The following is a 24,820-nucleotide window of genomic DNA, read 5'->3' on the forward strand; positions in this document are numbered from 1 at the left end:
TGGGTAAATTTCTTCCTTCAGAGTTTTTCAAATCAGCATCACCATTGTTAAAGGCCTCCCACATGGTAATAATTGTGCTACAGGGTTTTATAAACATGAAGTCTATGTTTGGCTGAATGAACCTCCTTGCTGTGGCACAAGGGGGCCATAGGTGTTTTCAGCAATTATGAAACGGGTTCACTGTGCAATGGCTACCAACTTTTCTGAGTACAATGAGGCCAAATACATTCATAGATAAATTCCATGAAGTGAATTTCTTACTTACAAATAGCAAAGAAAAGACAACAGAAGTCTAGGATTCAATATGAACTGCTACCACAAGATCAGGAAGGCTACCCAGAGCAGACGGATGGAGTTTTGACTATAAATGCTTCACTTGCACTACAACTGAGGGACCCCAGAAAGCAGCCCACATTGGGTTTTCTCCCAGGATGTGGTTTGCTGGACACAAGCGTTAAAGGCCATTCTGTTTCGAGCAGGGCCTATAACAGAGCCTGGGCTGTTCTGACCAATGTCACTTGATTATCAGGATATTGCCTTCCCAGTATATCATACAGTAATCTTGAGAACTACCAGTAAGAAAGGGAGGAAAATGGCCCTGCACCCTTAAAACTGGAGGATCAGGATATTTGCTGTGACAGAGGCACAGACAGTAGCGACAGAGTGTTCTTGTGAACCATCTACTAGTTCTCTTAACCGGAGCGTGGCACCAGACCGCTTTTCTATTTCCTTTCAATGGAAACTATTTCAGAATATTTTAAATTTCTACATCTATAGAGTTGTGGCACATGATCACTGGCAGTGTAGACTCTCTGCATGGTTAAAGGAAAGAGTTGAGGAGCCCATCAACCCACATTGGAGGAGACCACCTAATCCTCCAGAGAGTGCCACTCCATCTTCCTGGGGTTAGCTCCACATGCAGTAAGGCCGTTATGTCTAAGACCATCAAGACTTGCAGTCCGAAGATGAGACTTTTGACATGCTGATAAGCAGCAGTGATAAGAAAAGCCGGTCAGGAATTTTTCAATGAAAGCAGCTGAGACGCTTCTTCATATGCTTCGGTAGGGGCTAATATCAAACCATTTCTTCCCGTTTTCTTTACTCAGCAGTGCCTGAACTATGAGGCACCATAGATGTACACCTCATCAGGAGGCTGTATGGTACAGCAGCAAGGGGAGCAGCAGCACAAGAAACAAACAAGGCCACTACTTCTACCTACATAATAACTATTGTCTTGGAGTGTAAAATAATTAATAATGTTCACATGGCTGCCCTAAGCACACAGAGATGGTGACCAGAGCAGATGCAGGGACTACAGAGATACAGCTTGATTCTTGCTAATTAGGACTTAAGTGTTGGCTTATGTGCTGTGCTTTTGTGCATTCATAAGCCAGGGCCTCAAAACTGCCGGCTAAGCACAGGCCAAAGGTCATGCTGGGGTGCAGTTAAACATTGATGTCTAGGAGATGAGAGCATTTTAGTGTGGAAGAAGATGACAACACCTGAAGACCACAAAACACTGTGCAGACCAAAGGGAACGCCCATCGTCAGCTCACGGTTCTGACCCAGGTGACTGCTGATGTGTTACGGAACAGTCAGCCCACAGCAGGTAGGTCAAGTTGAGCAGGTGTCCTGCATGAGGGCTGGTCCATTCCATTCGTGTTGCCAATTGTTTCAATAGCGTCTCATGCACCCCACTGGTGAGGAAGGAATTAGCACCCTACGTTTACTGGCACCGTTAAACACATAACATCTATTACCAAACAGATAAGCCAGACATCAGTTATTAATTACATACAGGAGGATGGTGTAAGCTCCCACAGGCCCAAATAGGGATTAACTTGAGCGCAGAGAGTGGTATAACATTAAAAAAGCGAGGCTATTCCTTTTTTTTTTTTTTTTTTTTCTTTTTGACACAGAATCTCGCTCTGTCACCCTTGCTGGAGTGCAGTGGTGTGATCTCGGCGCACTGCAAGCTCCATCTCCCGGGTAAACTGTATGTACTTAGGAATTAATACCAACTCTATTAGCAAAAAATAAATATCTTTACATCAAGAGTAGTTTTTCATTTAATAAAAATAGGTGGGATGTGTATAATGGACAAGGGATAATCAAAATTTGCCTAGTAAGGCAAATGAGGCTAGTAAGACAATCCCAAGAATTCACAATCATTATTCACTGGTCCATTAATCACAGGACAATACACACAAATGAAACTTACCTGACCGGGCGCAGTGGCTCATGCCTGTAATCCCAGCACTTTGGGAGGCCGACGCAGGCAAATCATGAGGTCAGGAGTTCAAGACCAGCCTAGCCAACATGGTGAAACCCTGTCTTTACTAAAAATACAAAGAATTAGCTGGATGTAGTGGCGTTCACCTGTAGTCCCAGCTACTCGGAAGGCTGAGGCAGGAGAATCGCTTAAACCCAGGGGGCGGAGGTTGCAGTGAGCCGAGATCGCACCACTGCACTCCAGCCTGGGCAACAGAGTGAGACTCCATCTCAAAAAGAAATAATAATGAAATAAAAAAACTAAACTTACCTACATGTTAGAAAAACATCCAAATTCAACCATGAATCCAGCACATTATCAAATGAATAGACAAAAATTCTACCAACAGACTTAATATCATTATCTATGAAATTCAAGTACTACTGCTTAAAGAACATTTACAGAACTCTCACCTCAAGGTTTCCTTGCAAAACAAGGTGAAATGCATACTCAAGACTCTTTAAGAATGAGTCACTGATAAAAACAATATACTTGTAACTTGTGTAACATTTCATAGATTTTTTTCAAGCACTGCACGATAACTAATTTGCATCAGGCTTTCCGAATTAGAAAAGCTTCACTTATAGCACTTCTTTCCAGTGGGAGTTTTCACACGGCTTTTCAAGTAAATGTTAAAACTGAAAATATTCTTAGTTTCTAAACTGTTAGTTTTAATCCTGTGTACGTTCTTGTATTTACAAGGTCCAGCCAGCTTCAGCGTGCATTTTCATATCTCCTTGAGTGGGTATGAGAGAAATGAAACACTCAAGCATTCTGGACATTCATAGGGTTTTTCTCAGGAATGAGCTGATGTCTTCAAATGGAACTAATACAACCGAAGGCCTTACCATAAATTTAAATTCAAAAGCCTTTTCTCCACTCTGAGCCCTCCCAAATCTTCAGGAAAATCTGAAGGCTTGACCACATTTCCTACCTTCTTAAGGTTTCTCTGCAGTGTGAGCTCTTTCATGTTTATGAGGGAATAGGAAAGAGTAAATGTTTTACCACATTTCTTACATTCAAGGGGCTTTATTTGTTTATTTATTTTTGAGATGGAGTCTCACTCTGTCGCCAGGCTGGAGTGCAGTGGCACAATCTCGGCTCCCTGCAACCTCCGCCTCCTGGGTTCAAGTGAGTCTCCTGCCTCAGCCTCCTGAGTAGCTGGGATTACAAGCATATGCTACCACATCCAGCTATTTTTGTATTTTTAGTAGAGACGAGGTTTCACCATGTTGGCCAGGATGGTCTCGATCTCCTGACCTCGTGATCCGCAGGCACAGGGCTTCCCCCCAACCCCCCGTGGCCTTTTATGTCCTTGAAAAAGAACTAAGACAACTGAAATGTGCCACCATGCCCAGCTAATTATTTTCTTTGTTTTTGTTTTGAGACGGAGTCTGCCTCTGTCGCCCAAGCTGCAGCACAGTGCTGCGATCTCGGCTCACTGCAAGCTCCGCCTCCCGGGTTCACGTCATTCTCCTGCCTCAGCTTCCCGAGTAGCTGGCGTGAGCCACCGGGCCCAGCATTATTTTATTTTTTGTAGAGACGGTTTCACCACGATGCCCAGGTTGTTTCACATTGTTTTAATCCAGGCTGGTTATGAACTCCTGGGCTCAAGCAATACACACACCTTGGCCTCCCAAAGTGCTGGGATTATAGGCTGAGTCACTACACCCAACCTCTATATCATGACTTCTTTAGTGGCGCATAAGGTAACTAGAACGAGTGTGTAGGCTTTACCGCATCTCTTACATTCATAGGGTTTTTCTCCAGTATGAATTCTTTCATGGAGGTGAAGGGAACTGAGGCGACTGAAGGCTTGGTCACATTGTTTACATTCACAGGGTTTCTCTCCAGTATGAGTACTTCTATGGTTACAAAGGGAACTCAAACGACTAAAGGCTTTGCCACAGTGTTTACATTCATAGGGTCTCTCTCCAGTATGAATGCTTCCATGGTCATGAAGGGAAGTGGAACAGCTGAAGGCTTTATTACATTTGGTACATCTCTCTCCAGCATGAGTCCTTTCATGCATCTTAAAACAAGAAAATCTGAGTGTTTTCCCAGATTCCTTACATTCATAGGGTTTCTCTCCAGTGTGAGTTCATCCATGTATTAGACAAGAACCGGAAACAGTGAATGCTTTACCACATCATTTACATTTATAGGGTTTTTCTCCTGTGTGAGTTCTCTGATGTCTTTCAACTGAATTGAGAAAATGAAAAGCTTTCCCACATATCGTACATTTATAAGCTGGATTTCCACTGTGCATTATCATGTGTCTTCTAACACTTGGAACAGAAACGAAAAGTTTCCCACACTGTTCACATTTATATTGCTTCTCTCCATATACATTGTTTTAATCCAGTAGAAATGTTCTCATTCAGATCAAGATTTGGAATGTGGCTGACAACTTGTCCATACTGACTACCTTCTTTGCTTTCACGCAGTCTCTGTGCCATATGATTTCTGTAAAAAAAATGACAAGCACATTATTATTGGTTGGTGTGATAACTTTCTACTCATTCATAGGTCTTCGACTTACACTGCTACCAATACCAGGGAAAACGCATTTTTGTTTTTTTTGTTTTTGTTTTTGTGCCATGACTGAATTATTTGAAAGTAAATGGGCTACTACTGAAAACACAGCTACCACCTGCATGGCTATGACCAAAATAGTAACATTCATATACACAATTTTGTAGTACTATTTTCAAGTAAACTGTTTTCCAAACACTGACTGCTACACTGATGTACATTACATTTTGGGTGAAATTTTTCTAAAAGGAAATGAATTTCAAGTGACTCTTATTTGCTTTGATTGCTTGTTTTTAAATTCATTACATGCTAAGATTCCATCAGAGGACTTTATTTCCTCTTCTCGGTGCAAATTATCTTGTATCTTTCCCAAGTTTTTTGAAGTGATCTTCAATATTCTGGTCTTTCCATTTTTTCCTAAAATGCAGATGCACAAAATTATCATGAATTATTTCAAACTATAGAAACATTACTGGATTTCATGTTCATTGCACACAGTGCCCATGCCTGATTTATTCACCAAATCATTCCCTTGCCCCATTCCAAATCACAAATAGCACTGATGATAGGGAAATACTTCTGTAATTACGTGAAATGTGTTGTCATTCTTACCTACAGAAGCCAGGTTCCTGCAGGTTTCCTGCATCACTTCTCTGTAGAGATTCTTCTGAGAAGAATCTAGCAAAGCCCATTCCTGCTGGGTAAAGTTCACAGCCACATCCTCAAAAGCCACGGAGACCTAGAACATTCCACACATATGGATAGAAGGATGAGTGAGACTGAGAGCACTGGGAATCTATACTCAATTCATAAGCTGTTTACATGATTCTAAAATTTCCAAGCATTTATTCTATGACTTGATTGTCACAACTCTTACTCTGTTCACACATACTCCCTCCCACACAGCAGTACGAATGCTAGAATTGAACTATTCAAAAAGGCAACAGCAAAGTAGAAACACCCATCTCATTAGAGAATCCAGGGAGTAAGATTATGATATGCTGCTAGGAGTTACCTTTTAACTTCACTTTGTACATTTCTAGTATCTGTCATACTAAAGTCCTACCTGATGTGCATAAGTGAGTTAATATTATCAGTCCTGAGACTACTTATTCTTAAAAATACCTGCTTGCAAAGTTCAATCTTTGTTTGTATTAGAAACTTACATTTTGAAAGGGATTCCACCAACCCAAGTAATAAGAATGACTCACTGCATCTAAATGGCTTATGCAGTATATTTTCCAAAACTTCTTCTGCTGAAAGTCTATTATTTTGTGTCACTGCAGTGGTGTTTAGGGAACCAGACACAAAAACACAGTCTGAACACTAAGTGTTCAATGAATTTCCCTGGTAGACAATATTTTACATGTGCTGTCACTTGTTAACTGTGGAAGTGAACCCATTCCACGTGATTACACCAAGAGAGAATAGGCTTATTAAATTTAATTGAGTAGTAAATAAAACCAATAATTGATATTTAACAATACTAATACAACAATTTTTCAAATTTCTATTGCACAATATCAAGGCAGAAAGGAATAAGAGGAAATAGGACACATGCTTTTTAAAATGACATTAATGTCACCACTTCCAGATGTTAGTCCTACGAAAACACATAAATTCCCAAATCAGGTGGTTTTAGGCAAGAAAAACTACTCTTTCATACATAGTAAAAATGACAACTCTCTAACGATTTTTAGTCATCTAAAAAAAGAGTGATGGCTTGTCTAACATACTTCTAAGATTTTCAAACAAAAATATTCAGGACAGCACCGTATTAGCAGAGAGATGAGCAAGCAGACCAAGGGGAAAAAAGTCTTAATGACCCAGCATTTATAAGGAAAGTTGAGGAATGATAGAGTAGGCACTGTACAATAGAAAAAGAAATTACATGCACTTTAAAATATGAGGCAAACCAGGCTGGCATCTACTTGGCAAAATGCACTGCATTCTTCTCTATTCCATGAACAATAATCTTATTATATATTCAAATACAAAAGATAAAACTAGAACACTTTCAGAAGTCACAGGAAGATTTTTTTTTTTACGAAGGATTAGGCAGAATTTTTTTTATGTAAGAAAAAAGTGATAAAGGAACAGACAAACTCAAACATATTAAAATTTAGGGAATAAAAAGAAAATAGAGTGGGCCAGGCGTCGTGGCTCACGCCTGTAATCCCAGCACCTTGGGAGGCTGAGGCGGGGGATCACCTGAGGTCAGGAGGTTGAGACCAGCCTGGCCAACATGGCAAAAATCCCGTCTTTTTGTTGTTTGTTTGTTTATTTGTTTTTGAGACAGAGTCTCGCATTGTCCCTTGGGCTGGGGTGCAGTGGCAAGATCTTGGCTCACTGCAACCTCCACCTCCCGGGTTCAAGCAATTCTCTTGCCTCAGCCTCCCGAGTAGCTGGGATTACAGGTGCCTGCCACCACGCTCAGCTAATTTTTTCGTATTTTTAGTAGAGACAGGGTTTCACCATGTTGGCCAGGCTGCTCTGGAACTCCTGACCTCATGATCCGACCACCTTGGCCTCCCAAAGGGCTGGGATTACAGGCATAAGCCACCGTGCCAGGCCTAAAACCCTGTGTTTACTAAAAATATGAAAATTAGCTGGGTGTGGTGGTGGGTGCCTATAATCCCAGTTACTCAAGAGGCTGACACAGGAGAATCACTTGAACCTGGGAGGCGGAGGTTGCAGTAAGCAGAGATGGCGCCACTGCACTCTAGCTGGGCTACAGAGCAAGACAGCATCTCCAAAAAACAAAAAACAACACTCAGACACCCAGATAAGAGGATACACATGTGTCCACTGTCATAAATTCTTCACCAAGCTACAAGAGGGGAACTGATATTTTGGTGAATCTTTATAAATCATCAATTTATCGATCACACTTTTATTTCACCAGTAGCATTTACAAAGCTAAGTCCTACAATTCCATTTGAAATTACCCTTAAAAAGAACAGAACTTTAAAACTTACTACACTCACTCTGGGGAAGAAATAAATACGAATTTTTAGCAAATGAAATAATCATTTTACCTAGCCTCTTTGGAAATAGTATTTTTATCTTTCAAGCTGTACTGACAAAATGTATCTTACAGTCAGTGAAAACCTGAAACTCAAATAAGCGGACAAGCCTTTTCAAGGTAACAAACTCAGTGAGAGGCAGTGCTGACTCCAACGCAGACCTTTCTAAGTGTCACGGCAGGCCATTCTATCCCTTAGGACACCCATCCTGTTCAGTAAAGTACACAATGACCACCTAGGAGGCACTGGCACTGCTCTTTGTCCTCCTGTGGGACTTAAGTGCATTTTAATATTCAGGTTCTTGCACATCCTCTCTGGGGTGGGTTTTCCTTGTCCTTTTTCTCTCTTCACAAGTCTGAGACAATCTAGAGAGCAAAAATCATTTCTGCCTTTTCCTCTCAATATCAGCATCCAATTGGCAAACCATCAATGTGTCTTCGAGGAATTAAAAACTCGGGCTGGAGGAATAACTTTAATGACCTAACTTTCATGACATTACATTGTATTGTCCATTAATTTTAATGTCCTAAAATTTTAATGACCCTAAGGGGTCACCATTTTAGATGAAACTATACCAAGAGATTCCTCTAAGGCCAAGAGCATCCAGCTGCTCCCCTGAGAGACTCTACCCCCTACCTCAGGCTGTCCTTGGGGATGAGGTGACCCCGGGGCTGATACTCACTAGACCCTCCAATAGACATGGCCACTGTGGGTATCCTGGGTCATCCCCAGACAGTTCTAAAATGCCAGGGCTAGGAAAAGACAGGAGAGTGGGTGAGGACACAACACCCTGTCAAGTTTTCACGGGGAGACCTCAACCTAAAGACATTTTGGTAATAGGTACACTTAGGAAAGATGAAGAGAGACACAAAGATTTTTTTTTTTTTACAGTAGAGTGTCAGATTATTTATTCTCCGCTTTCCTCTTGTGTAAAATGTTTGGAAACAGAAAAATATTTTGGCCAAGGTGCCTCACGCCTGTAATCCCCGCGCTTTAGGAGGCCGAGGAGGGTGATCAATTAAGGTCAGGAGTTTGAAACCAACCTAGCCAACATGGTGAAACCCTGTCTCTACTAAACATACAAAAATTAGCTGGACGTGGTGGTGGCGCCTATAAGCCCAGCTACTTGGGAGGCTGAGGCAGGAGAATCGCTTGAACCCGGGAGTCAGAGGTTGCAGTGAGCTGAGACTGCACCATTGCACTCCAGCCTGGCGACAGGGTGAGACTCCGTCTCAAAAAAAAAAGAAAAAAAAATATATATATATATATCTATGTGTATATATATGTGTATATATGTGTGTGTATATATATGTATGGTTTGCTTCCTCATTCACCTTATGAAAGCCTCTCATTTACGCCCCTCCCGTGGACCCCAAACCACAAACCATGACTGCGGTACCCGTTTATGAATCGCGTTTGCTCAAACACGCCGTTTAACGTTTTAACAAAGCCTCAGGTTAATTTTAGGGGGAGAAAGGTGGGACTGGAAGCCCATGAACCACAGCTCCTCCCACGCTGGAACCCCGCTTACCGAGTCGGGGCTCTCCCGGATCACCCTCCCGCGGTCACCGCACTACCTGGGTGGGGGAGGCGCGGGCTTCCGGAGAGGGCTCCGGCCGGCGGAAGTGGCGCCCGCAGGTACAGACAGGACGCAGGGGTCCCGCTGCCCACGCCGCCCGGCCCTGCACAGAAGGGGACTGAGGCCCGGCTGGGCAGCGGCGACTCGGTCCACAGGTTCCGCAGCCCATGGCTGGTTCCAGCAGGTTTCACCCAGCCCTCTTCCCCACTTCCGGAAGCAAGGCGCAGTCCACTCACCGTTCCTCGGCTTCCCGGGTGTCCCGGCGTCACTAGGGATGTCCCAAAACCCGCAGGTCACAGGGTGGCCGAGGCTGCTGCAGAGCCACCAGGCCTCCCAGAGCCAGGAAGTAGCAGCGGAGACTCACAGAAAGAGCCTACGGTGGCGAAGGCGAGACAAAGCGCCCGCCAGCCATATCCCGGAAGCCGCCCTCTCCTTTCCGGCGGCGCGCCTGATTGACGGGTCGCCACCCCAGCGCCCCTGATTGTCTGGGGCTTCAGGCCCCGCCCCCTCAGGCCCTGAGTGACAGGAGATTGCGATCTCACGTGAGGCTGGATGAGGCCAGAATGACCGTTTTGGCCTAGCGGTTTATAGGGGGTGCGTCCTTCCTGCGCTGGGATCTGACCACGCAAGGAGGACATTCGCATTTAACCTTGTATACAAGATTATAGCTATTTTGCGTAATAAGATATAAAATTGCAAGCAACATAATGGCAATTCTGTAACTGCCCAGTGGGTTCACCTTGCCCGCTACCTAGACAGAGCCGATTTCTCAAGACGGGGGGAATAGCAATAGAGAAGGAGTAATTCACGCAGAGTCGGCTGTGCGGGAGACCGGAGATTTGATTTTTATTTTATTTTTTTTATTTTATTTCATTTTATTTTATTATATCTGAAACAGAGTCTTGCTCTGTCACCCAGGCTGGAGTGCAGCCTCGGAGTTTTATGATTATTCAAATCAGTCTCCCTGAGCATTTGGGGATAAGAGTATTTAGAAAGTTTATTTTGCCAAGGTTGGGGATGCTTGTGCATGACACAGCCTCAGGATGTCCTGATGACAGTTGCCCAAGGTGGTCAGAGCACAGCTTGGTTTTGTTGGAGATAAATGCTCGGTGACGCAAAGTGAAACCAGCACTTAAGCAAAAGTTTTCTCAGCAACGCAATTTACCTCTGCGGAAGCGTGCTGCTGCTCGCATCAATCACAATCGCAAGAGCACACGGAACAAAGGAAAGCAGGGGTTTTTATTCCTAATGCAATCCCTACCTCTGGCATGGGCTGGGGCCAGACCTCAAGATCTAAACTGACCCCGTTGGCTATTTGTGAATACTTTCCCAAAAAGGAAGGGGGAAGGGAGTCGTGAGTTACAATGGTGGGACGTGTGGTTTCGAAGGGAGAAATGGGTGCAGAGCAGGTAACCAAGGGAACAGATGTGACTGATTGATTAGAACTGACGGGGGGAAGGTTGTTTACAGTAACTAAGGGCAAGGAGGCATGGAGAACAAGAAAGTTGAGTTCGAGAACAAAACACAAGAACGTTAACATGCCAAACCTTGGAAGAGAAACTGACTGTATCTGACAGTTTTACACATTTTAGGGAGACAGGAGACATCAATCAACATATGTAAGATGAACACTGGTTTGATCCGGTACAACGTGAAGCAAAAGTGGGTCAACTCGAAGCCAGGAGGGGGCTTCCAGGTCACAGGTAGGTGAGAGAGGAAGGGTTGCATTCTTCTGAGTTTCTGATGAGCCTTTCCAAAGGAGGCAATAAGATATGCATTCTTCTCAGGGAGCAGCAGATGACTGAATAGAATGGGAGGCAGGTTTGCCCTAAGCAGTTCCCAGATTGATTTTTCCCTTTATCTTAGTGATTTGCGGGGCCCAAATATTTTCCTTTCCAATTTCCCCTTTTTGTTTTAAAAATATTTTGGAGAAAGCATTTTAGAAGAAAATCAGTCTCTGGTGGCAGGTTTTGTCTGACTTCTCATGGAGTAGCTGAGATTACAGGCGAGTGACACCACACCTCGCTAATTTTTTTTTTTTTTTTTTTTTGGTAGAAACGGGGGTCTCCCTCGGTTGCCCAGGCTGTCTCTGGTGCCCAACACAGGGCTCCCCGTAATCTCTACAAATAATCCAGTGAAGGAACACCAGAGCGTGGAAAGCTGAGGACGACCGACACAGGACTCCCGAGTAGGTTTTCACTTCAAGCTCTAGGGTAAGGAGGGTGCTCGGGGAATTCCAGGGAAACCTCGGGAAAATGTGGGTCAGGCTGAGAGTAAGTTCGCTAATTACTTAAGCCTTGTGCAGCAGTTACTGAGCCGCAGAGCGGTAATTGTCAGTACCCAAAATCTCACATCTTTGTTCCGTCTGGTAGACAAGTATTCTCCTTGGTTCCCGGAATATGGAACCATGAATGTAGAAGATTGGGATAAGGTGGGATCAGACTTAAAATGAGCACAACAAGAGGGCCGCGATATTCCCGTCTCTGCTTGGTCTGTGTCGTCTGCAATTAAAACAGCCCTGGAGCCCTTCCACACTGAGGAGGAGAAGGAGGATTTTTAGGATGACATAGGAAAGTTGAATATTCAGGAGTCTAATTATCAGCAAAGTGAACCATGACAGTCTCGTTTAAAAAAGGGCGAGAAACGGGAAGGTATGTATGTTCATCTCCAGAAACTTATAAAAGAAACTGTGCCACCTACTGCGCCTTTAGGGGAAGGTCTGGAATGGCCACCCCCAGGCCAGCCTCCTGAATATTTGGAAGGGGCAGCCAATGAGGATGAGGGAATGATCTAGGCTTGCCCACCTGTTAATTATGGTAGAGGAGTGCTGCCAGCGGGTCCAAATACAAATTATGGCACAGGGACAATCCAGGCATCCATTTGCCAGGCACAAGAAATGGGGGATTTGAATGCTTGGCAGTTTCTGGTAATTATTTCACCAGCTGAGGAGGCTAGAGAACTTACTCAAGCATGCTGGGAGCCATTTCCTTTTAAAATATTAAAAGACTTAAAGCAAGCAATTGGACAATATGGGCCAAATTCCCCTTATGTTCATTCCTTGTTACAATGTGTGGCTTATAACAGACATTGAATACGTATGGATTGGGAGGCATTAGCCCGATCCACCCTGTCCCCCTCCGAATTTCTCCAATTGAAAACCTGGTGGACGGATGAAGCAACAAATCAGGCAGAAATGCTCAAACCCAACGTCCCGTTAATATCACACCTGATCAATTGCTTGGAATCGGACAGGCACGGGGTACTCTAAATCAACAGATGGAAATGGGTGATGAGGCTGTTGATCAGCTCAGAACTACATGCCTAAGAGCCTGGGAAAAAATTTACGACCCTGCTACTGCTTATCCTTCTTTTCACACATTTCAACAGGGTCCAAGGGAGCCTTATCCTGATTCTATTGCCCATTTGCAGGATGCGGCTCAAAAGGCTATTTCCAATTCTCATGCCAAGAAAGTGATCGTTCAGCTGCTTGCTCATAAAAATGCTAATACAGAATGTCAGGCAGCAATTAGAACTATTAAGAGAATGGCAGATCTAAATGAGGAAAAAACTTTAAGTGAATACATTAAAGCCTGCGATGGCATTGGGGGGCACTTATATAAGGCCAGCCTCCTTATATAAGGCCGGGGGAGAAAGGGGGATGCTATTACTCCCCATATCGTGGGGAGTTTCTCACCCCCTGGATGTGGATTGTAACAGTGAGGAGGAGAGAGAGGATCGCTATTACTCCCCTTTACGATGTGGATCTTAATAATTATTCCCCCCTGAAATGTGTGTTCATTATTAACAGTCTCTTTTGTTCACGATATTAGAAACAATTTCACAGGTTATGTGTACACAGCCTGTGATGGGAGAAAGATTACCATCCTCTGCACCTCCGGATATTAGGAACCATATCACACAATGGGTGTACACTTTTTCGGAGATTTGGGGTAATGTCTTCTTATTTTTCCCTGAATATTCGGAGACTTATCACAGGGTGGCTGTACACCCACTACTCTCTTGGCAGGAACATCATACTTTACCTACTGGAAATTAGGACCAATATCACAGACTGGGTGTGAAGCCACTGTCATACTGGAAGTAATATCATGCTCTCCCCCCAAGTTATGAGGAACAATATCACAAGGGGGTGTCTACCTTCTCCGGTAGGGGTAGTAGTATCATCATCTCTTCCTTTAGATGACAGGAACAATATCACAGGGTGGGTGTACACCCCGTGTGTTTTTGGAAGCAATGTCATTCTCTCTTCTTTTAGGTTTTCGGATTCATATCACAGGCAGGGTGTACACCCCTTGTTGTATTGGAGGGAGTCTCATCCTCTTTCAACCTGCATCTTTAGAACAATATCCCATGGGGGCTGTCCATCCCTTCAATAATGGTACTAATACCATCTTCTCCTTTCCTGGATATAAGAAACAATATCACAGGAGGGATGTACACCCCTTGCAATATTGGTAGTAATATCACCTCTCCCTTGTGGTTATTAAGGACAAAATCCCAGGGTGACTGAACGGTTCCTACTTTATTGGGAATAATATCCACTCACCTCCTGGATATCAGTAACCACATCACTGAAGAAGTGTCCATCCACTTCGATATTGTCAGCCATGTCATCTTCTTCCTGCCTGGATATTAGGAACGATATCCTAGGGTTGGGGGCTGTGTACACCCACTGCGACATCGAAAGTAAAATCAGCCTCTTTCCCGCTGGATATTAGGAACTCTATCACAGGTGTGTGTGCACCTTCTCGGATATTGGGAGTACTATGAGCCTCCACCCCGCTGCATATTAGGAACAATATACAGGGGGCAGGGTGGTTACAGCCCCTGCGATATTGAGAGCAATAGTCTTCTCTTTCCCCTGTACATTAGGGTCTACATCACAGGGGTCTGTACACCTTCTGTGATATTAGGATTAATGTTGTCCTCTCCCCTACTGAATGTCAAAAACAGTATCACAGAAGGGTGTACACCCCCTGCGATATGGCCAGTAATATCATCGTCTCTACCTTTGGATACTAGGAACAACATCACAGAGGGTGTGTACACTCCCCTGTGATATAGGGCATAATGTTATCCTCTCTTCCCCTGGATATTAGGACCGATATCCCTGGTGGTGGGAGGTGGAGTACATTAAGAACAATATCACTGGGTGGGTGTACACCCTGCGATATTGGGTGTAGTATCCTCCTCTCTTCCCTAGGATATTAAGAACAATATCACAGGAGGGGTGTACCGCCACAGCCCCTGTGTTATTGGGAATAATAGCATCTTCTCCCCTTCTCGATATAAGGAACAATATCCCAAGGTGGGTGTACATCCCCTGCGATATTGGGCGTAATGTCTTCATCTTCCAACGTGGATATTGGGCATAGTGTCACAGGGGGGTGTAAGCCTTCTTCGATATTGGGAGTAATATCATCCTCTCCCCTCAGGATTGTAGGCAAAATATTGAAGTGGTTTTACAACTCGTGTGATATGGGCAGTAATATCATCCTCTCCCCACCTAGATGTTAGGAACTATATCACAGGAAGCTGTACATTTCTTTTTTTTTTTTTTTTTTGAGACAGAGTCTAGCTGTCGCCCAGGCTGGAGTGCAGTGCCTGGATCTCAGCCCACTGCAAGCTCCGCCTCCCGGGTTCACGCCATTCTCCTGCCTCAGCCTCCCGAGTAGCTGGGACTACAGGTGCCCGCCACCTCGCCCAGCTAGTTTTTTATATTTTTTAGTAGAGACGCGGTTTCACCGTGTTAGCCAGGATGCTCTCGATCTCCTGACCTCGTGATCCGCCTGTCTCGGCCTCCCAAAGTGCTGGGATTACAGGCTTGAGCCACCGCGCCCGACCTCAGCTGTACACTTCTTGTGATATTGGGAGTCCTATCCTCTCCCATCATGGATATTCAGAACAATATTACAAAGGAGGTGTACACCCCCTGCCATATTGAGAGTAATATTATGCTCTCCCCTTCAGGATACTAAGAACAATACCACAGGAGGTGTGTACAACCCCTGTGATATTGAGAGTAATATCATCCTCTCCCCCTGAATATAACAAACAATATCACAGGAGGATGTACACCTCCTGTGATATTGGGAGTCATATCATTTTCTCTTTCTCTGGATATTCGGAACAATATCACAGTGGGTGTGTACACCCCCCGCAATATTGCCACTAGTATCATCGTCTTCCTTCCAGGATATAAGGTATACACCCCCTTGTGATATTGGGGGTAATATCTTCCTCTCCCCCACTGGCTATTAGGAACAATGTCATGGAAGGGGTGTACACCCCCTGCTCTATTGGGAGTGATATAGTCCTCTCCGTCCCTGGATATTAAGAACAATATCACTAGGGAGTGTACACCTCCTGCAATATTGAAACTAATATCATCCTCTCGCCTCCTGGATATTAGGAACCATATCACAGGGGTGGTGTACACCCCCTGTGAAATCGGAAGAAATGTCATCCTTCCCAGCTTTGGATGTTAGGGACAATATCACAGGGGAGGTCTACGCCCCCTGCGATATTTGGAGTCCTATCATCCTCTCCCACCCAGGATATAAGGAACGAGATGACTGAAGGGTTGTACGCCCACTGCGATAGTTTCAATAATGTCATCCTCTACCCCCTGGCTATTAGGAATAACATCATAGAGGGGTGTACACTTTCTTCGATATTGGGAGTAATATCCTCTCCCCGCCGGATATCAGGAACAAGTCTATTAATTATTAATAAATATAAGAAAAATTAAGAGTAATCATCGATGTTAATAATCACAATAAAGATAGTAAAAATTAATACTGGTTAAAAATGTTAATGATTAGTATTAATAATTAATAGTAATATCACTGTTAATAATAAAATAATGATATCAGCAATAATGTTACTTAAATCAATACTAAGTGATGCTGGTAATAAAATAATAATATTAAGAACTAATATTGTTAAACGTGATTAATTTTATTAATTAATTTTAAGTATGCATAATCATATATTTAAAATAATTATCCATAATTAATAAATGGATTCCTATTAATAGTATCATTGATAATTATTAAAATCGATCATTGATGTTTAATAATTAATTATATTATTACTCCTAATACCACAGGGCGTGTACACCTACCTGTGATGCTGTTCCTAATATCCAGGGATGGAGAGCATGATTTTAGTTTTAATATCACAGTAGGTGTACACTCACCACGTGACACTGATCCTAATATAAACGGGGGTAGAGTATGACATGACTCCAAACATGGCAATGAATGGACAGCCACCTGGTGATACTGTTCCTAATATTCATGGAAAGTGTGTATTATATTACTCCCAATATCACAGGGAGGGTACAGCTCTTCTGCGATATTGTTCCTAGTATCTGGAGGGGGAGAGGATGATAATAATTTGCAGGCTGTGTTCACCCGCCCAGTGATATTGTAATTAATATCCTGGGAGGGAGAGGATGATATTACTCCCTGTCAAGCAGGAGGCATACACCCAGCCTGGGATATTGTTCCAAATATCCATGGAGGGGAGCGGTTGATATTACTCCAAATATGGCAGGGGATGTACATCCACCCTGTGACATTCTTCTCAATATCTCAAGGCCGAGAGGCTGATATTACTCCCAGTATCGCAGACACTGTACACCCCTGTATGATAGTCTTCCTGATATCCCGAAGGGGAGAAGACGGTATTAATCCCCATACTGCAGGAGGTGAACACCCACTCTGTGATATCTTTCCGAATTTGCAGGGGTAGAGAGGATAATATTCCCAATATTGCAGAAGATGTACACGCCCCCTCCCCCTGTGATATTATCCTGAATATTCCAAGGCACAGAAGATGATGTTACTCCCAATATCACAGAAAGTGTACACCCCCCAGGGATGTTGTTCCCATGATCCAAGAGGGGAGAGAATGATACGACTTCCAATATCGCAGGGGTGTACATGCCCCCAGTGATACTGTTCCTAATTTCCACCTGGGAGAGGATGATATTACTCCCAATATCGCAGGGGTCATAAACACTCCTTTGATATTGTTCCTAATATTCAGGCGGGGAGAGGATGATATTCCTCCCTATATTGCAGAGGGTGTACACCTGTCTTTGATACTGTTCGTAATGTCTAGAGGGGGAGATGATATTACTCTCAGAATCATAAACACGCTGTGTGTCCACCCAGATCCTAATATCCAGGGAGGGAAATTACTCCCCAAGACGTGGGGGGTGTCCACCCCGCCTGTCACATTGTTTCCTATACCCAGGGAGGAGAGGATGATATCGCTACCAATATCGAAGAAGTATACATGCCCCCTGTGATATGGTTCCTAATATCTTCGTTGGGAGAGGATGATATTACCCTCAGTATCACAGGGGTTGTCCATCCCGCCTGAGATATTGTTCCTACTATCCAGAATAAGAGAGAATGATATTACTTCCAATAGTGCACGGCATGTCCCCCGCCATGTGATATTGTTCTCAAGAGCTAAAGGAAGAGAAGAGAATATTATTCTTTGTACTGCAGAAGGTGTACAACCAACTGTGATATTGTGAGGCACCCCTTGTGAAAACAAGAAAAACTGGAATTTGATGAGACTCCAGTACCACCTGGGCAGCTCTGCCTTCCCCCACAGTCTCTCCAGCTCCCTTTTCTGTCCCGTGGGTGTAGGAGAACAGCTCTCCGCAGCAGGGTTCCACCCAGGGCTTCAGAGGACTTGATGGATTCATTCTTTCCTTCTGTTAGCAACACCAGGCACGGCTCTCTGCTGCGGATACTAACAAAATATTTTCTCTGTTTAATTTCTGAAAGGAATTTCTCTGGGATTTCCTGAACCATCAGGAGGGTCCCTGCATAAGAGATCATTTAAGCCACGGGGAGATCAACTTACATGAATTTTCAAAAGAAACAACTAATCAGTTGCTTGCATTTTCTGTTGTGCTGTTACTCAGATCTGTTGATGAAGGTCTACTATCGGTTTTTAAGGTAATTTATAGGAAAGAAAATCATTAATTAGATTAACTCATTCAGCTATGAAAGAATATAGTTTATTTTTCAAATGTAATTAACTATTAATCATCTTTTAGTATATCTGAGTTACAGTATCCTCCATCAGAAAAAAAAGTGATTGGATTACACATACGTTTATATTCTCTATCACAGATCAATCAATATTAATCTTAGCTAAAATAACTTGTTTCTTAAGAACACATTTGCTTTTGTATGTAACAGCAGCTAAGTATTGAAAATCAAACAGTAAATTATAAAACAGGATTAACCAAATATTAGGAAATTTTTACAGATGTTTGCTGCATCGATGGGGTAGAATATTTGCATCATCAATAAACTAATTCTTTTATTATTTCAAAGTAAATAATTTAGGTTAGAATATTTGTTATTGACATTTTAATCTTTTTTTCAAATTATACATTTGACGGTTATTTTTAAACTGTTTAAATGTTCAAAGAAAAATTACTAGAAATAGAAAAACTAATGTGAAAAGTAACAGCCCTCAAGAATTCCATCTCCCAGAAATAACTATTGTTAATAATTAGGTAGTGTTGCTACCACATTTTTGCTATGAGTGTACCAAAGTGAGTTCCTAGGAAGGTACGTTGTGTTTCATAGCTAGCATTTTTCATTAACAGTGTGTTTTTGCCATCTTTGTTCTGCCTTATTCTTTTTGTCAGCTGTTTCATATTCCATTTTATCAATATGTTATTATTTACCTAAGCAGTCCTTCATTGATGGATGAGTTGTAATGTTCCTGATGTAGAAAATTCCTAATTATTATGCTGAAATGAACATCTTTGTTCATTTGGGCACTTATGTAAATACTCTTAAAAAGTAAAGTTCTAAGACAAAAGATATCAATAAGGTTTTCTAAATTCTTTTCTTTTATTTATTTATTTATTTTTTATGACACAGGGTCTCGCTCTGTCGCCCAGGCTAGAGTGCAGTGGTGCAGTCATGGCTTATGATAGCCTCGACCTCCTGGGCTCAAGCCATCCTCTTGCCTCAGCCTCCCGAGTAGCTGGGACCACAGGCACGAGCCATCATATCCAGCCAAGATTATGTTTTTTTTCATTCTTTTTTTATGTTTACTAGATGTTTATAATTATTTCATTAATTGCCTATTAATGTATTTTCTCCATTTATTTCAGTTTCATTTTTCCCACTGGTTCATTAGCCTTATTTGTGTACATATTGCTTTGTTATTTGTTCATAGGTTTTGATTGTTTTTTTCTCTGGCTTCACATTTGGAGTCATTCTGAAAAGAATCTTTGCTTTTCAAAATTAAAAATATAGGTATACATTTTCTCTGGTACTTCTATTTTTTCTTTTTCTTTTTTTTTTTTTTTTTTTGAGACAAAGTCTCACTCTGTCACCCAGGCTGGAGTGCAGTAGTACAATCTCAGCTCACTGCAACCTCTGCCTCCTGGGTTCGAGCAGCTCTCTGCCTTGGCCTCTGGAGTAGCTGGGATTACAGGTGCCCACCACCATGCCCGGCTAGTTTTTTGTATTTTTAATAGAGGCCTTATTTTTAATAGAAATATTAAAAATATTATTTATAATATTACTTATTATTTTTAATAGAAGCCTTATTTCTCAACATAAGCTTCATGAAGTTCAAGACACTTTTATAAGCAATAATACCAGCCTTTCATCTATCCCTACAAAAAGTAAAGTCCTGGAAATTTATTCATGTCAAGAGAGCCTTTTTTACATTATTAACTGAAGAAAAATGAGTATCCTTTAAAGTTTTTTAAAATCAGAAAAGAAAAAGAAGTTAGTGGGAGCCAAATCAGGGATAAAAGGTGGATGCCCAATAATTTTCCATGGAAATCCTGGCAAAATTGTCTTTTTTTTTTTTTTTTTTTAATGAGGGGAATGAAGAGGAACATTGTTGTGGTGGAGAAGAATTCTTTGGTGAAATTTTCTGGAAATTTTCCTTCTAAAGCTTTGGCTAACTTTCCCCAAATACTCTCATAATAGCATGTGTTATTGATTTTTTTTGGTTTTGGCCCTCTAGAAAGCCAACAAGCAAAATGCCTTGAGCATCCTAAGACACTGTTGCTGTGAGCGTTGTTCCAGACCAGTCACCTTTTGCTGAGACTGGACCACTTTCACCTCTTGGTGGCCATTGCTTTAATTGTGTTTTGTCTTGAAAATTTCATTGGAACAGCTGTGTCTGACTTCCTCACACAATTATTTGAAGAAATGCTTCAGGATCTTGATTACACTTATGTACAATTCCAGTTGAAATCTCTGCTCTTGTCTGCTGCTGATCTAGGAACAAGAGTTTTTGAATCTATTGAGTGGAAAATTTTTCAAAATTGTGTAAATTTAACCAATTGAGATGGCTATGGTGTTGACTGTTGTCTATACCGTTGTCATTCCTAAAGCAGGGCATGAACAAGATTAATTTCTTTTCTGGTGAATTAAAGTGAATTGTCTGCCACTGCAGGCTTTATCTTCAACATCTTATCGCTTCTTAAAATGAGTTATTCATTTGCAAACTTGTGAATGTTGGGGGGCACTGTCCTCATAAATTGTTATAAAGAATCAGTGATTTTACTATTCTTTCACCCAAAATTGCCATACATTTGATGTTTATTCTTGCTTTAATTTTAGCAGGATTCATGTTGCTCTAATAGGATCTCTGTTCAAATAGCTGTCTTAGTTTCCTTATTATAATTCCTCAAAATAGACCCTGTTCAGACATGTTATAACAAGTTAGTACAAGTTTATTTAGGTGCAAAATATTTTTGTAATCTATGCATAGTTTTTTCCATGTGCATTTTCCATGAACTTTTTGAAGATCCTTCATATTTTTTGAAGAGTTTCAAATAATTTTTGAACATATTTTTAAACTATTACAAGAAAATTATCTATAGAACCGAATTTCAGATTTACCAAGTTTGTGATAGGTATAATAACCAACGGAAATACCAGATAGGCAGCTTAGCTATTAAAATAGAATTGGAGTTAAATGATTATAGAGATATTCAGTAAAGACCTGCAGGCATTGAAAAGCATTAAAAAAATTAGAAATAAAATAACATGATTATATGTGCCATTTAAAAGGAGAGAGATCAGAAAAAAAAAAAATAAGAACACTGAGAAGGACCAATAATAGCAAATGTTACGTAAAATGTAAGGATAGTAAAGCCATTGCTGTTCTCCACAGGAGCACTGACATTTCTTTGTCAATAGTATCACTGAATCTCCTGCTTCCATTTCCAAAATCCTGTCTTTGTGAAGCAGGGGTTTTTTTGTTTGTTTTTTTTGTGTGTTTTTTTTTTTTTTGCAGTGACAGCAATCAAAACAAGATTACAAAGTAGACTGGACGTAAGCACCACATTTTGGGTGTCACTGTCTCCCATCACCCCTTGATGAAACTGACTAGCTGCAGGAAAACAAGCTCAGGGCTCCCACTGATTCTACATTATGGTGAGTTATGTAATTATTTCATTATATATTAAAATGCAATATAATAAAATATGAAATAAATGTAATGTACTTGAATCATCCTGAAACCATCTGCCCAGTCCATGGATAGGTTGTCTTCCACGAAACTAGTCCCTGGTGCCAGAAAGACTGGGGACTGCTGCAATATAGAAAGAAAAATATAAAGAGAGAAAAACACAAAGTCTATAACATCTTGAATAACACATGCACTGATGCTGTACAGAATATACTAATTACATTCATTCATTTAAGTATTAACCAATACCTACAAACCACATACAAATGCCTGGAATTGTTTTAGGAGAACAGTGAATGAAAGAGCAAGAGAGAAAGATAGCAAATTAAAAACATACATGTATGATTATCAAAGTGAGACCCCATCTCTATAAAAAATATTTACACATGCACGTCAAGTCGCAATGAGTACTAAGAACAAAAATGAAGAATAAGAGAAGAGACAGATAAATTAATTCATGTAGAATGATCAAGGAAGTTTTTCTGCAATTACAGCGGTTACCATCACAGGTTTTAGAATCAGACGGATGCCAGTTTTAATCCTGGCTCTGCATCTTATAGCTGGGTGTCCCATGGACAATTTATTCCACTTTTAAATCTCAGTTTTCTAATTTCTACATGTTTATTATTAGAAATAAAAGCACATGAAAAAGCATAAAGAATCAAGCACAGAAAAATGATGAGACTGTGTAATGAATCAAGAATAATGGTTATAAAAATGGAGACAATAAAACTGTCAAACTTATCAGATAATTCTGAAGATCAGAAGAAAAATATACATAAAGAATTTAGCATGTCATGTGACATAGTCCATGGTAACTACAATTATTATCCTCATCTTACTAAGGGAAAATATGTATCATACTTGGGCATTAAAAAAGCTGTGAGACATGGTTTTTCAAATTATGCAAACACATAATTAAAGATTCAATTTTATGTTAAATTAAATAGTTCTACCTTTAACTTTTTTTTTTTTTTTTTTTTGAGACGGAGTCTCGCTGTCGCCCAGGCTGGAGTGCAGTGGCCGGATCTCAGCTCACTGCAAGCTCCGCCTCCCGGGTTTATGCCATTCTCCTGCCTCAGCCTCCCGAGTAGCTAGGACTACAGGCGCCCGCCAACTCGCCCGGCTAGTTTTTTTTTTTTGTATTTTTTAATAGAGACGGGGTTTCACCGTGTTAGCCAGGATGGTCTCGATCTCCTGACCTCGTGATCCGCCCATCTCGGCCTCCCAAAGTGCTGGGATTACAGGCTTGAGCCACCGCACCTGGCCCAAAATCTCAATTTCATTTAGACGTTTGGAATATTAAAACAGAAGATTAAATGCTTCAAAATAATTTTCATGTAGAGGCTTACATATGTGGACCAGAAATCTCCATGTATTACAAAGTTTATGAGAACATAACAAATGTTAATACATACATTTATTTCTGAAATAAAAACTTACAACAAATAAAATTGAATAACCTAAATAAAATGAACAAATTCCTAGAAACGAAAAACCTACCAAAACTGAACCAGAAAAGTTGAATAAACCTACTCAGCAAGGAGATTCAGCAAGAAGATGGCATCAGTAATCAGGATCTCAGCAACAAAGAAAAGCCTGGACCAGAGGCCTTCACTGTTGAATTCTATCCAATGTTTAAAGCAAAATTAACACCAGTTTTTCTCAAACTTTTTCAAAATGTTGAAGAGAAGGTAATATTTTCTAACTTATTCTATTAAGCTAGTATTACCCTGACACCAAGCTAGACAAAGGCACCATAAGAAAACTACAAACAAACATCCCTTACAAATGCTGATGCAAAAATCCTCAACAAAATACCAGCAATTCAAATTTAGCGGTACATTAAAAGGATTATACACTATGAACGAGTATAATTGACTCCTGAAATAAAAGTATGTTCCAACACATGAGAATCAGTGTAGTATCACATTAACATAAAGAAGAAAAAACCCTCATGTGATCATCTTAATCAAAGAAGAAAAAGCATTTGTCAAAATTTAACCCACATTCATGATAAAATATAGTTAATAAACTATAAAAAGGAATAAAACACCTTAACATAATGTTATATTAAAAAACACACACACACAGAGCTAACATTATAATGAAAGACTGAAAGCTTTTACCCTAAGAGCAAAAACAGGGATGCCTGCTTTTACTGCTTCTATTTAATATAGTACTGAAGGTTCTAGTTAGTTAAAACACCAAGGTAAGTAAAATAATAAAAGATATATTCCAATTTTTAAAAAAGTAAAATTTTCTGTCCGCAGATGACAATCTTATATATTAAAAATCTTTTAGTTGCTGTGAGATAAACTATCAGATGCAATAAATAACATTCAGCAAAACTGTGGGATACAAAATCAACACACAAAAATCAGTTGTATTTCTATAATAACAAACTATCTGAAGAAGAAATCAAGACAATAGTATTATGATAGCATCAGAATAAAATACTTAGAAACCAACTTAACCAAGGGAATGAAAAACCTGTACAGCAAAAACTATAAACATTGCAGAAAAGTATTAAAGATGACACAAATAAATGAAAAGACATCATGTGTTTATGGAATGGAAGACAAAACCTTGTCAAGATGCCATTGTTATCTATAGTCACCTACAGATTCAATAAAATCACTATAAAAATTCCAATATTTGCAAAAATAGAAAAACCCATTCTAAAATTCAGATGAAATCTCAAGAAACCCCAAGTAGCCAAATCAATCTTAAAAACTAACAAAGTTAGAGAACTAACACCTCCTGGTCTCAAACTTACTGTAATGCTTCAGTGCCCAAAACGATGTTGTACCAGCATAGAGACAGACATAAAGACCAATGCAATAGAAAAAAAGAACCAAAAAATATGGTCATGATTTTTAACAAGGGAGTCAAAACTAT

At 40.9% G+C, this 24,820-nt stretch overlaps 1 long non-coding RNA gene across 3 annotated transcripts in view; it reads right to left on the bottom strand.

The window, feature by feature from the left end:
* Nucleotides 1–3,281: 3,281 nt before the first annotated feature.
* Nucleotides 3,282–24,820, bottom strand: part of LOC123569049 (uncharacterized) — a 66,550-nt gene continuing 45,011 nt past the window's right edge. The window contains exons 1-4 of one of the 3 annotated variants that reach the window (XR_012424017.1): nucleotides 9,649–9,818; nucleotides 5,420–5,546; nucleotides 5,114–5,224; nucleotides 3,282–4,738 (exon numbers count right to left, since the gene is read on the bottom strand). This is a non-coding gene — a long non-coding RNA (uncharacterized lncRNA). Of the gene's footprint in view, nucleotides 4,739–5,113; nucleotides 5,225–5,419; nucleotides 5,547–9,648; nucleotides 9,819–21,955; nucleotides 22,043–24,820 lie in introns of those variants that run through there. The other 2 variants (XR_010581298.2, XR_010581297.2) reach the window with 2 other exon arrangements.

The sequence above is a fragment of the Macaca fascicularis genome, chromosome 15, assembly GCF_037993035.2.
Source record: "Macaca fascicularis isolate 582-1 chromosome 15, T2T-MFA8v1.1".
Taxonomy (NCBI): Eukaryota; Metazoa; Chordata; class Mammalia; order Primates; family Cercopithecidae; genus Macaca; species Macaca fascicularis.